Source organism: Choloepus didactylus (assembly GCF_015220235.1).
Source record: "Choloepus didactylus isolate mChoDid1 chromosome 11 unlocalized genomic scaffold, mChoDid1.pri SUPER_11_unloc3, whole genome shotgun sequence".
NCBI lineage: Eukaryota > Metazoa > Chordata > Mammalia > Pilosa > Megalonychidae > Choloepus > Choloepus didactylus.
Window position 1 is genome coordinate 3,029,303 of NW_023637580.1, and position 17,029 is coordinate 3,046,331.

Below are 17,029 nucleotides of genomic sequence, written 5' to 3' on the forward strand. Positions count from 1 at the left end.
TTAATCTTTCCCTCATATTTGAAGGATAGTTTTGCTGGATACAGGATTCTTGGTGGTGGTTTTTCTCTTTCAATATCTTAAATATATCACCCACTTCCTTGCCTCCATGGTTTCTATTGACAAATCTACACATAGTCTTATCAAGCTTCCTTTGTATGTGATGGATCACTTTTCTCTTGTTGCTTTCAGGATTCTCTCTTTATCTTTGATGTCTGAAAATCTGATTATTAAGTGTCTTGGCATAGGCCTATTCAGATCTATTCTGTTTGGGGTATGCTGCACTTCTTGGATCCATAATTTTATGTCTTTCATAAGAGATGGGAAATTTTCATTGATTGTTTCCTCTATTATTGCTTCTGCCCCTTTTTCCTTCTCTTCTTCTAGGACACCAATGACACATACATTCTTGCGTTTCATTTTGTCCTTAAGTTCCTGGAGATGTTGCTCATATTTTTCCATTTTTTTCTCTATCTGTTCTTTTGTGTGTAGGCTTTCAGGTGTCTTGTTCTCCAGTTCCTGAGAGTTTTCTTCTGCCTCTTGAGATCTGCTGTTGTATGTTTCCATTGTGTCTTTTTGTCTCTTGTGTTGGGCCTTTAATTTCCATAGATTCTTCAGTTGGTTTTTTGAACTTTAAATTTCTACCTTATGTATTCCCAGTGTTTTCATTATATGGTTCAGATCTTTCACCATCTTCCCTGAACTTTTTGAATTGACTTAGTATAAGTTGTTTCAATTCGTATATCTCAGTGGAAGCATAAGTTTGTTCCTTTGACTGTACCATAACTTCATTTTTCTTAGTGTAGGTTGTAGTTTTCTGTTGTCTAGGCATGGTTTCCTTGATTAACCCAATCAGGTTTTCCCAGACCAGAATGGACTCAGGTCCCAGAAGGAAGAAATATTCAGTATCTGCTTTCCCTGAGGGTATGTCTTAGAACATTGGTACACCCTGTGATGCCTCAGGTCACTGTGCTTTTCTGCCCAGCAGGTGGCACCTGTCAACCTGTAATTCCAGATTGGTATAAGGAGGTATGGCCCACGACTGTTTTCCCCCAGGCTCTGGAGCCTGGTTCTGAATGGAAGGCAGGTAATAGAGCTGGTCCCCACCCCTTTCTTCTTAGAGAAGATAGACCCCCTAGGGAGAGGTTATTAGCATTTCAGTGGACTCTCTCTGCCTGTGCTATCGCCACCCTTGTCTGGGTCACAGCACTGAGAACTGAAAATGGCTGAGGCTTTCTCCACTGAGCCAAAACAGTGACAGAAATTCTCCTTCGGAGCTAGTCCACAGCAATCCTCCAGCTCTCTGAGGTCAGTCATCACCCAAAGCCTCTGTCTGCTTGTTGGGGATTCATAGCTCATAGTGAGCAGTTCACACTCACTAATTAAAACCCCAGTTGGAGCTCAGCTGAGCTATATTCCCTTGCTGAGAGAGAGCATCTCTCTAGCAACACAAGACTTTGCAGCTCAGGCTGTGGGGGAGTGGTCTCCCAGCTTGGATCTGCAGTTTTTACTTACAGATTTTATTATGTGGTCTCAGGCATTCCTCCCAATTCAGGTTGGTGTATGAATGAGTGGATGGTCATGTTTGTTCCCCCACAGTTATTCTGGATTATTAACTAGTTGTTCCTGTTTTTTTATTGGTTGTTCCAGGGGGACTTACTAGCTTCCACTCCTCTCCATGCTGCCATCTTAGATCCTTTCTTATGCTGAACTTTGCTTGCATACCTGGGATGAATTCAGTTGATCATGGTATGTAATTCTTTTAATGTACTTTTGGAGTTGTTTTGCTAGTGTCTTTGACATTTTTTGCGTATATGTGATAAGGATTATTGTTTTGAATTTTTCTTGTAAGATCTATATCTGGCTTTGTTATTAGATGAATGCTGGTCTCAAAGAATAAGATAGGCAGGTTTCCTTCCTCTTTTTTTCTGGAAGAATTTGAGGATGATTGGTGGTAATTCTTCTTTTAATATTTGGTAAAACTCACCATTGCAGCCATCTGGTCCTGGGTTTTCCTTCTTGATGGTTTTTTTTTTTTTTTGGTTACTAATTAAATTCCTTTACTTGTTACTTGTCTATTGATTTCTTCTAATTCTTTTTTTAAATGGAATTTTATTGACATATATTCACGTACCATATAATCATCTAAAGTGTGCAGTCAGTTCACAGTATCATCATATAGTTGTGCATTCATCAACACAAGCAAGTTTTGAACATTTTCATTACTCCAAGAAATAAAAATGAAAATAAAAATAAATAAAATTATGAAAGAACACCCAAAACATTTCATTCTCCTTTCCACTCCCCATTATTCATTTTCTTTTTGTCCCCCTTTTTTCTACTTATCTGCCCGTTTACTGGATAATCACAATCACACAGTCACACTGTATAAGCTGTATAGTTATATGATCATCTTCAGGAATCCAGGGATACTGGGTTGTAGTACAACAGTTTCAGGTATTTCTTTCTAGCTATTCTAATACACCAGTAACTAAAAGGTATACCTATATAATGCATAAAATAACCTCCAGAATGACCTGTCAACTCCGTTTGAAATCTCTCAGCCCCTGAAACTTTATTTTGTTTCTTTTCTCTTCCCCCTTTTGGTCAAGCAGTGTTTCTCAATCCCATGATGCCAGGTCCAGGCTCATCCCCAGGAGTCATGTACCATGTTGCCAGGGAGATTTACATCTTTCGGAGTCATGTTCCACATATGGGGGAGAGCAGTGAGTTTACCTGCAGTGTTGGCTTAGAGAGGCCACATCTGAGCAACAAAAGGAATTTTCTGGGGGTGACTCTTAAGCACAATTTTAAGTAGGCTTAGCCCCTTCTTTGCAGTAACAAGCTTCATAAGGGCAAGCCCCAAGATTGAGGGTTTGGCCTACTATAATGGTAGTCCCCAGTGCTTGCAAGGATATCAAGAATTCCCCAGGTGGGGGGTTAATTTTTCCAGTTTTCCCCCAGTCCCTCAAGGGGGCTTTGCAAATACATTTTTATTCTCTGCCCAAATTACTATGAAATGTTATCTTTCCTTGTGGTGTCATACATGCCCCTAGCCTTCCTCTTTCAACCATACTTACATAGTTTGGCAGTTCTTCAGGAAGTAGAGTATAGAATTGCTGTAAGATCCAGCAATCCCATTACTCGGTATAAATTCAGAAGAACTGAAAGCAGAAACAGGAATGGACATTTGCTCACCGATTTATACTGGCATTGTTCATGACTGCCAAGAGATGGAAACAGCACAAATGCCCTTCAACAGACAAGTGGATAAACAAACTATGATAGATACACATTGAATATTGAGCAGCAGTAAGATGGAATAAAGTCATGATGCATGCAACAACATGGATGAAACTTGAGGACATTTTGTTGAGTGAAATAAGCCAGGAACAAAACATCTCTTACTCCTTTCCTCATGGTCTCACTAATATTAACTATTTTGAGTAAAACTCTAAGAGTTGAAGTTCTAATTCTTCTTGGGTCAGTGTTAATAGTTTGTGTGATCCTAGGAATTTGGCTTTTTCATCTAGATTACCTAATTTGTTGGCATGTGATTGTTCATACTATTCACCTGTAAACTTATTTCAGTGAGATCATAAAGAATGCCATTTCTTTTTTCATATTAGTTATTTGTGCCCTTTATTTTTTATGTCAGTCTAACAAAAGGCTTGTTAATTTATAGATCTTAATCGATCTTTTCAGTGAACCAAACTTTGGTTTCATTAACTCATGTTTAATTCTCCATTTCATTTATCTGCACTCTAATCTTTATTTCCTTCCTTCTATTCTCTTTGTGTTTAGTTTACTCTTTTTCTAATTCATACAGTTGTGAGTTTAAGTCTTTGATTTAGGATGTTTCTTCTTGTTTTATGTAATCATTTATCAGTATAAATTTCCCTCTAAGCACTGTCTTTCCAGCATTCCATAGATTTTGGTATACTGTGCTTTCATTTTCATTTACCTCAAGGTTTTTTCTTAATTTCTCTTGTGATTTCTTCTTTAACCCCTTGGTGTTCTGTGTATTTCCATCACATGGGAATTCACACAGCAGAATGTTCTTCCTTCTCTTCTGTGCTCCACTGTCTTCCACCTTCTTGTTGCTCTTCATGGCTTCCTCCAAGTGGCTTCCTCCTCTGTGTCCAATTTCCTTGGCTTATATGGGCTTCAGCCATACTGGACTAAGGCCTGCCGTCATTCAGTTTGGGCACAACTCAATTATAAATATCTTTAGAGAGGCTCATCACAAATCAGTTGAGAACAACAGGAGCAGGCATTGGGACCTGAGTAAGCCTTTTGTGGAAGACATGACTCAAACTGCAAGAAATTTATAAAATAAAACAGAATATAGCATGTAGAAAACTATGAAAACTCATTCATTGTCAATGGGAATATAAAATGATGCAGTCACTGTGGAAAACAGTGTGGTGGTTCCTCAGAATGCCAAGTGTAAAATTGCAATGTGACCCAGAAATTCTACACCTATGTATATATCCAACAGAGTTGAAAGCAAGGACTCAAACAGATATTTTCACACCAATATTCATAGGAGTGTTCTAAAAAATAGCCAAACGATGGAAGCAACCTGTGCCCATTGACAGATTGATGGATTAACAAAATGTATATACATAAAATGAAATATTGTTCTGCCATAAGAATTAAGTTCTGATATATGCTCTAACATGTATGAAACTGGAAAATAGTGTGTTTAGTGAAATAAGTTAGATAGAAAATGATAAGTATTATATGAGCTCACATGCGAATTCACTAGAATATGTAAAATGCATAGATTCAGAAACTAGAATTTAGGTTACTGGGTCCAGGTAAGGAGTAGGAAATGGTAAGTTAATGCTAAGAATTTCTTTTGGGAATGATGCAAAAGTTTTCATAATGGATGTTTGCAATGGTATCACAGCATTTTGAATATAAGTAGAACTACTGAATTGTATATTTGAAGGAGGTTATGCTGGTTTGAAACTGTTATGGACACCAGAAGGGCCAGGATCTCTTAATCCAGTCTTGTTTGGTGGAATATTTTGAATATTTCCATGGAGATGTGACTCCCTCAACTGTGAGTGACACCTTTAGGTTATTTCCATGGAGGTGTGGATCCCACCCATTCAGCGTGGGTCTTGATTGGTTCACTGGAGTACTTAAGAGTGCTCAGGAGCCAGTACAGAGGTTGATGCTTGGACACACATAGAGATGCTGACACTTAGAGATGCTAAGAGATGAAACCCAGAGTTTGCCCTGGAGAAGCTAAGAGCGGATCCCAAGATGCTTTGAGAGAAATGCCTTGGGAGAAAGAAGCAAGGACACATTGGAGCTGAAAGAGAGAAGACAGAAGCCCAGAGACATTTTGGAGAAAACCATTTTGAAACACAACCTGGGAGCAGAGGACCAGCAGATGCTGGCCAGGTGCCTTCCCAGCTGGCAGATGTTTTCCAGACACAATTGGCTATTCTTCAGTGAAAGTATCATCCTGTTGCCTTCATAGAGATACCTTTATGGCATTAGACCTGTAAATTTGTAACCTAATAAATCCCCTTTATAAAAGCTAATCCATTTCTGGTATTTTGCATAATGGCAGCTCTAGCAAACTGGAACAGTTTAAAATGGGATATTTCACAATTTTATATATTTTACCAGAATAAAAACTGAAAAAAAAAAAATAGAACTGTTCAATAGAATGAACCCTAAAGTAAATGTTGGATTACTGTTAATATTATAATAAAATTTTGTTAATTTTAACTAAAGTACCACATTGTGGTATGTGTTAATAATAGAGACGCAATTGGGACAATTTTTCATGTAAAGGGGTGGTATATGGAAACTGTACTTGCTGCATGATTTACTGAAAATCTAAAATTTTTCTAATTAAAAAAGTAAAACGTTCTTACCTGTATAATGAAATTATTCACATCTTATTTATTAGGCAGAGTGAAAAGACCTTCTTACTTTTGACTCTGGAAGAAGAGAGTCCTCCCTTTATTTCTATTGGAGCACACTTCATGTTCGTTTAGATTGGATGGAGTTTCTCCCAGGTGATGGCTTAGGATGTATAACATGTGTCTGGAAATTGTGCACAAGACGAGTCTCATGGCTTCCTTCTCCATTCTCAGTTTACTTGACTACTCCCTTTCTGGTTGTAATGGAAATGTAGAGGAAGACAGTTGTCAGTGAGCTATTAACAGTGCAACCAATGGTGAGTACTGAATTGTTTCTTAATTGAAGTTACAACCGTGTTGCCAGCAATGGTTAGGTTCTTCCAATTGGCTTGGGTATAAGGATTTCAGGAGCTATTCAAGGCTCTGATCTCCATTTAAGTTTATCTCTGCCTCTGGGATGGTCATGGAAGGTTAGGTGTTCATCAGTAATCTCCTTGCCAATATTACACTAAGTTGTTTCAGGCTCCACTAAGGTTGTTTGTTCACTGAACAGATATGAGAGGTTTTCTGTTTTTCACTCAATCCATGGCCTTATTGGGGAAATAATGCACTCAATTGATAATGTCTGTACCTCTAGTGGCTTAGGCATGTTGTAAAAATGAATGAAAGAGATGTTTAAGATCAGAAGGTTACAATCAGTAGGGAGGCTGATGTTTCATCAGGTGAGTTTAATCAGTCTTTTACCAGCGCTAGGGTGGTGGGCTGTGCATTGTTGAGGGTGTATAAATGATGGTTAGGTAAAAAAGGAATTGTTTTTAAATTTTCCCTGGTTTTAAATTTCTTAAGGTTTTGATAGAATGTATTTGCACATTTTGAAAAACTTCAAAAAGATAAGTACAATTCTACCTACCTAACTTTCCCCAATTGCCTAACTTCCAATTCCATGTATCACTTTATTCGCATTCTGTAAATAGAAGCAATGAATAGGAAATTATGTTTCCTCAATTTTGGTTATGCATTCAAGAGTATGATAGTAAGTAGATTAAAACTTATGTCCCTGTGAAATTTTTGAAGCATTGGCTAGACCAGAACAAATGTAGAGATTTATTTTACTCTTGAGAAGATAGCTGAGTTAAAGAGAAAGAGAGACAATGAAAACTTATGTTTGGAGGTACCAAAGTTCAAAATGGAAGATCTCATATCACCGTAATGGTCTAGGACCATTTTTCTGTAGAGCAGTCTCAGGAGTCCATGATGTGCACTGGAAGCCATCTATACTTATATGTTATGGTGATCACCTGAGTTATTTAGATTTGAGTGGGACAGTATCTTACAATCCCAAGTTGTTTCTTAAATCTTGTTTGTACAGAATACTACTTTTTGTTGCAAGGTTCTCTGCCACTTTAGTAAGTAATATACCAATGAATTATGTTTAGATAGGAAGTACTTTGCACTTAAGTACATTGGATCTTTCAAAACTCCTAACATATTTTAAAACAATTTCATAGATGAGAGAAAACTTATATTATCCAAGAGAATAATCTAACTGTACTCATGGTTTAAATGTGGCATGTCATGGATATTGATTACCTTGTTTGGAATCTATAAATTTAAATGAAATCAGTGGAGAATAGTTTTTATTTTATGAATTCTCAAAGTGCAAATTGTGTAATCTCCATCTGGAAGTCTTGATTACCAATTACTAGGAATTTTCCAGCTTGTACCACAACATAATTCATTTGGTATTCCTTTATAATGGAATTTTTTGGCAGTTCTGCACTGAGAATGATCTGACAGAAAACCACAATATAGTTTGAACTTTCTATATACATAGTCTATGCTTCCTCAGTGCTATCATCCTGAACATTCTTTGCTGGACATTGGCGGGGGTGGCCTTGTCTGAACTCAGATGTCCCTTATGTTATAGGAGGCAGTGGCTTTTAAAGATGTAGCTATAGAATTCCCCCAAGAAGAGTGGGCTCTCCTGCACACATCCCAGAGAAAGCTGTTTAGAGATGTGATGGAAGAGATCATCAGTCATCTGGTTTCAGTGGGTGAGTCTCTCAAAATTGATCTGTATATCCATTTATCATCTATTTCTTTATCATCTTTCATCTGTTCTAGAAATGTTTAGAGCAGCTTTTCTATGTTGTTTTATATTCTTTATTATATTTTTATGCATTTCACTTTTAATTTTAATATTATTTTATAGAATAAACAGCTGCCTAAGACAATTTATTTCCTTACTTATTTCTTATATCTAGTTTTACACCCCATTAGAATGTGATCTTTTTGACTACAATTTCATGTCTTTGTTGATACTCCATTTTCAACATTCAGAACAGTGCTGGGAACTCAATAAATACTTTTGAAGTCATAAATAAATGGATTAAATGTTTTCCCAGCAATTACTCTGCTTAAGGGACTGTTGCTGAGGCTTCATGCCCCAGGAATAAACACAGGAAGCATACTCTTTTCCACATGCAATTTATATAGTTCTGTTGGAGATTATGTTTGTTGGAGTTTTTTTGAAAATAAACAACCAGTGTGGAGATAAAGAATATATCTGTGTTTGGAAATATGGAGAATTCCCCAGTTTCTCTTTTAATTTGAGCATGGGACAACCAGAGGACTCACTGTATCTGGACACAAGGTGAAGGGTTGGCTCTTTGATGGTGAGGGATTGTCATGATTCTGTATTCGAGGTACAGTTCTCTTGACTGAACCTCAGTGTTTTCCTTATTTTCTTTGGTAGCCTGCCCTAGACTTGAGTATCATTCACTGTTACCTGTACAGAACTCAAAAATCCATTTATCTTTTTCCTCCAAACAGGAGTTCAGGTATGCAAATCAGATGTACCTTTCCATCTGGAGCAAGGAAAACAAGTTTGGAGAGAAAGAATAGGATTACTCCAATACCAGAGTTCAGGTGAGCTCTAGGACCCTGTACTTGAGTATAAGGAGAAACCTGTTAGTTAGTTTTGGGAAGTATCTATTGCAGAATTCCTTAACTGAGTTATATTTTCAGAAACATAGGTGAGGGTGTTGGGGATATTTTCCTCATCTGAGGTCATTTTTGCAAACACCAATCTGTATTTGTATTTGGCTTTAGGGAAATGTATATTCATGTACCAGTGGAGTTAAGCTTTCACATGATGGCTCTTGTTCTGGTCCTCCTCTTTGAATGTTTTCCTTCTCTTTAACTCCAACACACTGTCTTCTTTTTATTTTTCTCATATTTCAATACTGAAAATCCTTTCTGTCAGTGTCCTATAATGTGTTCTACTGCCTAAAGTATTCCTTAATTTGATATTTGTTCTTTGCTTAGGGTCAATATTTGCAAGACACTGTTCCAGTTTGCTAATGCTACTGTTTTGCAAAACACTAGGAATGGATTGGCTTTTATAAAGGGGTTTTATTTGGCTACAAAGTTACAGTGTTAAGGCCACTAAGTGTCCCAGGTAAGGCATCAACTATAGGGTACCTTCATTGAAAGAAGGCCAGGGGCATCCAGGAAAACCTGTAAGCTGGGAAAGCACATGGCTATCATCTGCTGATCCCAGGTTGTGTTCCAGCCCCACTCTCAGCTGCTCTGCATTCTTCAAAGTGTCTTTCTTGGCTGCAGCAGCTCCTTCTGTCTGTGATCACTTTTATAGGGCTCCAGTTGTTCAGTTAAGACCCACCCTGAATGAGTAGGATAACCTCCATGGAAATTATTCAATCAAAGGTCTTGCCAACAGTTGACTGAGTCACATCTCTGTGGAAACAATCAAAGGGTGCCAACCTAATCAACACTAATACATCTGCCCTCACAAGATTGCCTCAAAGAACATGTCATTTTGGAGGACATAATACACCCACACCAGCACAGATACTCACAGGGTCATTTGGGTTTTTTCAACATTTTCCTTCTGTTAATGCTACCAAAATGACTTATTGTTTTTTTCTGTTATCTCAGGCAGGGAAAGTGGCCTTAAAAATCAAGAAATGATAACCTTACAAAATATCTGCAGGAAAGATGCATCTATGATCATGCCATTGGTAAGCTTCATGGGTGTAAATTTTCATTGTCCAAATTGATAACTGGGAATGGAATAAATTTGTAATTCAACACAACCTAAGTAATTGAATTTAGTATTAAAGGTTAATTCAGCACGAAGTCCGGATAGTTGGAATTTAGAGAAAAATTAACTTGAACACTGAGCCATAACTTGAGTTTTTATAAAAAGATAATTGCATAAAAATGGTTCATATATATAATCTTTGAGACATCATGCAGTCTTCAAAATTCTTCACGTAACTGTAGTTGTGATGCTACAAAAAAAGAAATTCTCTGTATCTAGGAGAATGATATGTGTATGTAGCTAACATGGGGAGGATTTTAATTGGAGGTGATCACTGAATGATTATTTGAGAAATCTTGTGTAGGGAAAGGGTTAAATGAATGTAAATGGACAAAACATTTATATCTCTCATTTATTTTCCAAATGCAGATATCTCACATTCCAAGGAATCCTTTTAAATGTAACAATTTGGAAGAAGAATTCAAAGACAGATCCACAGTTTCTCAACATGCGTTAACTCAGAAGGGAAGGAAACCCTGTTTGCATGAACTGTGTGGAAAAGCCCTCAGTGATCAGTCATCTTTTACTCAATGTAAGCAAGTACACAGAAGTAAATCATGTGGATATCATGTAAGTGGTAGAGCCTTTATTCAAACACTTAGCCTTAGACAGTGCCATGGATCTGACATTGGAGAGAAACTCTACAAATGTCGTCTATGTGGCAATGCTTTCACCAATTCCTCTGCCCTTATACAACATAAGACATCCCATAGTGGGGAGAAACTTTATGAACCTCATCTGTGTGGGAAGGCCTTTGGTAAACGTTCTCACCTTAGAGCACATGACATAAATCATACTGAAAAGAAGAAACCATTTGAATGTCCTCGATGTGGAAAAACCTTCACTCATCATTTTTACCTTAGACGACATGAGAGAATTCACACTGGAGAGAAACCATATCAATGTCTTCTTTGTGGCAAAGCCTACACTACTGATTCTAACCTTAGGTCACATGAGAGAATTCACACTGGCGAGAAACCGTATGAATGCCATGTATGTGGGAAAGCCTTCAAAACATCTTCTCATCTTCGAAGCCATGAGAGAACTCACAGTGGAGAGAAACCCTATGAATGTCACCGATGTGGGAAAGCCTTCACTCAGTGTTCATCCCTTAGACAACATGAGAGAACTCACAATGGAGAGAAACCATATGAATGCTCTTTATGTGGGAAAGCCTTCACCAGTGGTACTGGCCTTAGAATACATGAGAGGACTCATACTGGAGAGAAACCCTATCAGTGTCATATATGTGAGAAAACTTTCACTACTTGTAGTGTTCTTAAACTACATGTCAGGACACACACTGGAGAGAAACCCTATGAATGTCATCGATGTGGGAAAGCCTTCAGTTCTTGTTCTCATCTTAGACTCCATGAGAGAACACACACTGGAGAGAAACCCTATGAATGTCTTCTATGTGGGAAAGCCTTCACCAGTTCTTCTCACCTTAGAAAACATGGGAGAATTCACAATGAGGAGAAAGTACATGAATGTGGTGTATGTGGGAAAGCTTTCACTCTTTCCAGCCTTAGACTACATGAGAGGACTCACACTTGAGAGAAACCTTACAAGTATCTTGGTATTAATGGGAAAACCTTAAATTTATTTTTGTGAACTTAGACAACACAAGAATTCAAATTGCAGGGAAACCCTCTAAAAGACATGTATGTGGGAAAATTGTATGGCAAGGTTCTGACCTTAGATGACAGGATGGCACTCAGTAGAAGTGCTCTGTACGTAGAAGAGATTGCAGCCATAGAATTAACTTTTAACACACTATGGAACTCATCACTGAACAAACACTAATGGATCAACATGGAAGAGATTTTTGTCATCCTTTCTTTTCAGTTAATCTAAGAGAATTCATACTGAAAAGAATTCATAAGAATGTCATCTCTATTGCAGAACATTCTGTTGATGTTTTGATGTTATGAAAATGAACTAATGCAAAGTAATGAAGAGTCTTCATCTACTCTACATTAAAGAGAAACCAAAGAAATGATGTGAGTGAAATTCAGTGTCTGTAATCGTGAGAATGCCTTAATTTTTATTATCCTTTAGATGATATGAGTGATCACAATGAGAGGAACACTAAGTGTGTTTATCCATTTAGCCAAATTGGTGTGGAAAACAAAATTCACTGAGTCAATAACCACTAAAACAAAAAATAATCCTTAAAAGTCTTTAATAGAAGGATAAAACCCATGGGGGAGTGCCAGATAATTCTTGCTTTGACATTATTCATGGACAATCATGAGAAATCACTTGTACAGAAGCATTTATTGGGCATATGGGAGGTCACATTATTATTTAAATAAATATTTATGACATTGGGTCGTAAATAAAGGAAAAAATTTTAGTGAGCACTCATTTCCTAGTAGCATTAATATTCTTACACTGAGAAATCAACCATCCTGAAAGTAAAATAGGCAAACTCTCAACTGGATTTTACATCAGAAAACTCAGGCTGTAAAATAATACACTTTGGGTAGGTAACCAATTCAGCAAAGAATCCCAGAATTTTGAAGTAGGCTTATGATTGAAAATGTTGTAGAAAACAATTTAGGGTTGTGAAGTGACCTGTGAGTATTGAGTGAAGAATTTTGTAAGAGTATGGTGACATTCAGCTCTATAGGTTAGTATTTGCATATATGGAAGCAACAAAGGTAGTTGCTGAAAACTAATTATTTGACCAATCCTAGATTTTTATGAAGCTCTAAACAAATATTTGGGTAAGTCAGAAAATAATTCTGTAATTAAACTGAATCTCATATAATAGAAAACAGTATCTTACTCTTAGTATTACATGTATGTGCATATCAAGGATGAAAATATACATGAATAAATAATCATACATTAGAAGTCTGATTGTACATAAATTCTGTTTCAAGTGCTATTTAAAATTGACATCAAAAATCATGAAAGAATAAAAATAAATATTTAAATAAAATATTTCAGCCCTTGAGAATTATACATATGTTGGTTAGAAAATTTGTTAGAGTCCAGAATCTGGCCTTGTATCATTTGTTGCAGAAGCACTGTTTTCAATAAGACAGATTAGAACAAACAAAAGATAGATGTGGAAGTACATTTAAGATGTGGGAAGTATCACAATTTATAGAATGCCTTAAATATTTAAACTAATTCATGTAACCACAAAGAACTGTCCCTATTAAGCACAGACAAAACACTGGGAAAGTTGAGAAAACAAAAAGAAGGCATGGGAATCAGATTTAGTGCATGTTTCCCAGAAACAAAACTCATGAATCCTTAAGTCACGCCCTGGGAGTAACTTCCAGCTTCTCTTACACACGTGTGCAGAAGGCTGTGAAAGAAAATGGTGGATCTCTCTCTAGTACCAGGCTGAAGAAGGCCTGTTTCTTATATTCATTTGTAATTGATAATTTTCCTTGTTTCTCATTTGGGAAAATGAGGTGAACTTTATAATTAGTGTGTTGATGAAGGATTAGTCAAAGCCATCATTTGCCATCCTTTATTAATGTGACCTTGTTTGAATATTTAATACTCATGGATATTCAGGTTCAATAATCTTGGCTTCTAAGTGTAATGTCTCTTAGCCTCGTTCATTGAGTTATCTACAGAATATAGTTTACTAAACCTTGCACTGTTATATGCCTTTTCACATATTGTATTTGTTCAATTTTGTGTACATAATGTAATTTCTAGGCTGCTAGGTCAAATAGCATTCAGTGGGTTGGCTTAACAACAAACATTTATTGGGTCATGGTTTCATAGGCTAGAAGCCTTGCTTTCTCCTCAAAAACTGTAGTGTTGTGATCCTGGATTGCCATTAACGTTGGGGTTCCTTGGTTTTCCTGTCATATGATGAGGTCTCTTTTCTCTTTTGTGTTCTAATAATGTTAAGCTTCTGGTCCTCCACATGGATTTCTCTTCATAAATTCTCCACTGGTAGGATTAAGGCTGAATATCAAGTTGGGTGATAACCAAAAATAACATTCAAAAGTACTATTTACAATAGGTTCACACTCCTAGGAATGGGTTGATTAAGAAATTTTTTTCCCCAGGGGTACAGAATTCAACTTGCTACAGATTCTTATGACAATTATTCTTCATTGTTTTTCTTCTAACTTCAGTCCCAACATCAGCCTGTATCAGTTGGTCTTGTTTCTTTTTTCTGTTGATCATATTCCCTGATTTTTTGCATGGGTCATATTTTTATTATATGTCAATGTTTAATAATCATGCAGAGATTGACGCTGATATCATTTTCCCAGAGAGGTTGGGTGTTGTCTCTCTTAGGCACAGAAAGGTAGGGCTTATCACTTTCTTCCTTTCAGGAATTTATATGCAGTGTGGCTTGGTTATAGTTTAGTTGCAGTCTAATTTATTTTCCTTTAAGGTAATTTTTTTCTGAATTCATTGCAGGGATATTCCTGTAGTTGGATGTTATCTCCAGAGAACCATGGAATGACAGGAGACATGATGCCTTTCTTGAGCAGCCACCACCTCAATGTAGCATGTGTGGAAAATCATCCCTGAGTTTGGCAATTTCTAAATTTCAATCCATCCTCAACATGCCCACAGTCCACCCATCCATTTGTTTTAATGCCCTAGTTGCATGTCAATGCCTATGATTTTTACTGTCTACACAAAGCAATTCTTCCATGTGTGGAAATATGTAGGGATCTCTCCTCACTACACAAGACCTCTTCTCTGTCTCAAATCACGTTTCATATAGTTCTCTCTGTGTAATTCCCTTGTCATTAAGATATTCATGTTTTAATGAATGATCATTATACTTGCCTTGCCTCAACTACCACCTCCTCCTCTGTGGAATTTGAAGTCCATATATATAAAAATATATATACAAGAAAGGACTCCCTATTTGTCCTCATCCTAGAAAGCCTACTTTTTCCTTTTGGTATTTTTTTTTTCTTTTTCTTTTTGCTGTGTGTGTGTGTTGTACCATGTCCATTTGCCCAGGGTATGGGTGGTTTCTATTATGTCTTTATGCGTTCATGTATTAGTGATTTTAGAATATGAGAGTAGGGACAATCATGGACTTCCTGGTTTCAATGAAACATTCAACATCCCATTAGGCCAATGATTCTGGTAAATGCCCAAAGAGGATCTTCTGGGCCTTAGGAATCATGCATAGAGCAAGTGGGATTAGTCTTGTGTAATTTGCTAGTGATACTGAGGGGAGAAGATAGGATATTGACCACTGGAGACTAGAATTCAGGGATGAAAGTTTCAGAGATTAGGGAGCTTGTGGGCATCAGTCATTGTGGCTCTTTGAGGGAGAGTGAAGGGTTTGGACAAATGATTGCATGTTTGAGAGCTGAGGATGTGAAGTCTGATTTGGTTTCCTTTTATGGTAAATGAATGTGGTTGAGTGGGACAGCACATTGGGTGACCAGTGAGTCAGTGGCAGTTATCTTCTCAGTCAGTGATTAAACAGTTGAAGGTAATGCATGTATCTTTGCCTAGTATCAGATATTATAGGGAATAATACTTCATCTCAGAGACAAGAATCTTCAGTGTCCAAGAGGATCCTTCACTCAATAGATCACTAAAGTAAGCAGGACAAATTGTTTCTCACTGCCCCTAAGGATGACCCATTAGGGAAGTCAGTAAGAATTCACTGCAAGAATAACACCTTTTTAGTAATTAAAAAAGTGTTACAATCCCCAAATCTACAGGATCCATAGGCACTGCCATTCTGAGGAACCAGTTTTGGAAAACCAGTCCATGAAGACATTAGTTTTCCAAAAATTTTGATCTGAGCATGCATATATGCAAGCCTCTCAGTTAATATGATATAATTTTAAAAGAGTAAATCTTTTCCTAGTAAAATTGGGGATGTGACAATTATGTCTGTTTTCACCACCACCACACATCTTATGTAATATAAAAAGACTGAATTGTTTATAAATTTCAGGCCATTGAATGATGACTTCTCACACTACTGCTCAATCATGTATACTGTTGAAAGACTAAATGCTCTAAGTGGAGATCAAGGAGAGGATGCCTTCTTCACTTTTTAATACGTAGTTGAGGACTTAGAGTGGTGAGTCACAGAAGAAAAGCATAAAGCTTGGTGAAGCAGAAGAAAACTATTGGGTACATGACTGGGTATGTAAAAATCAGTATTACATAGGCAACAATTTTTAGAACTAATTAGTAAATTTAGGAAATTCCCAGTATACAAAAAAAAATTATTCTGATTCTTTACACTAGCAATTAAAATGTAAAATGAAATACAGAAGCATTTACAACCTCAAAATGTGAGCTGTAAGTATGATTTTAAATGAAGATGTGTAAAACTCAATATTGAAAATTAAAATATTTAAAGAATTTAAAGATCTGCATATATTCAAGATATACCACATACATGGATTCAAAGATTTTGTATTAAGGCATTGGTTTTCCTTCTTATGAACAATGCAATTCTAATGTATATCCATTTTGTTAAGAATTCTGGGTAGTATGGGGTGTTCTCCCAATTGCACAGTCATGTACTTTCTATAAAGATAGGGATAATAAAACAACAACCTGAAGGAAAGTATTTTTCATTGACACACAGGTTTAATAGAGGCACACTTCATGCATCTCCTGCAGGTGACTGCATTTGTAGTGATAGAAAAATTCTTGGTTTTTATTAAACTATGATTTAAAAATCCACACTTGTATGAAATAATCTTCACCAATTTAAGTTAAAAAATTGTATGTGGTTTCCTGAGTTTTTTATTGAGAATAAAGAAGTCAACATATTCAACAAATCTAATGCATATTCCATGGAGACCATTGCATTATGTGAACTTGTTAGGTAAAAGCCTAGGCAAATCCTATTAACTTTAACAATTTTTCAATTATATTTCTGAAACATAATTGGATCATTACTTCTTAAACTTTCAAATCTTTGTGCCTATTGGAACTGATTTTTAAGGATGCCTCTGCCCTTCCACCTGACCTGAAATTTACTACACTACAGGTAAAACATTTTCAGTGACTGTCAGGACAATGTTAATGCCATTTT

General features: G+C 36.7%; 1 pseudogene; it reads left to right on the top strand.

The window, feature by feature from the left end:
* LOC119524642 overlaps positions 1-11,622 on the top strand; it is a 53,957-nt pseudogene extending 42,335 nt beyond the window's left edge.
* The last annotated feature ends 5,407 nt before the right edge of the window (positions 11,623-17,029 follow it).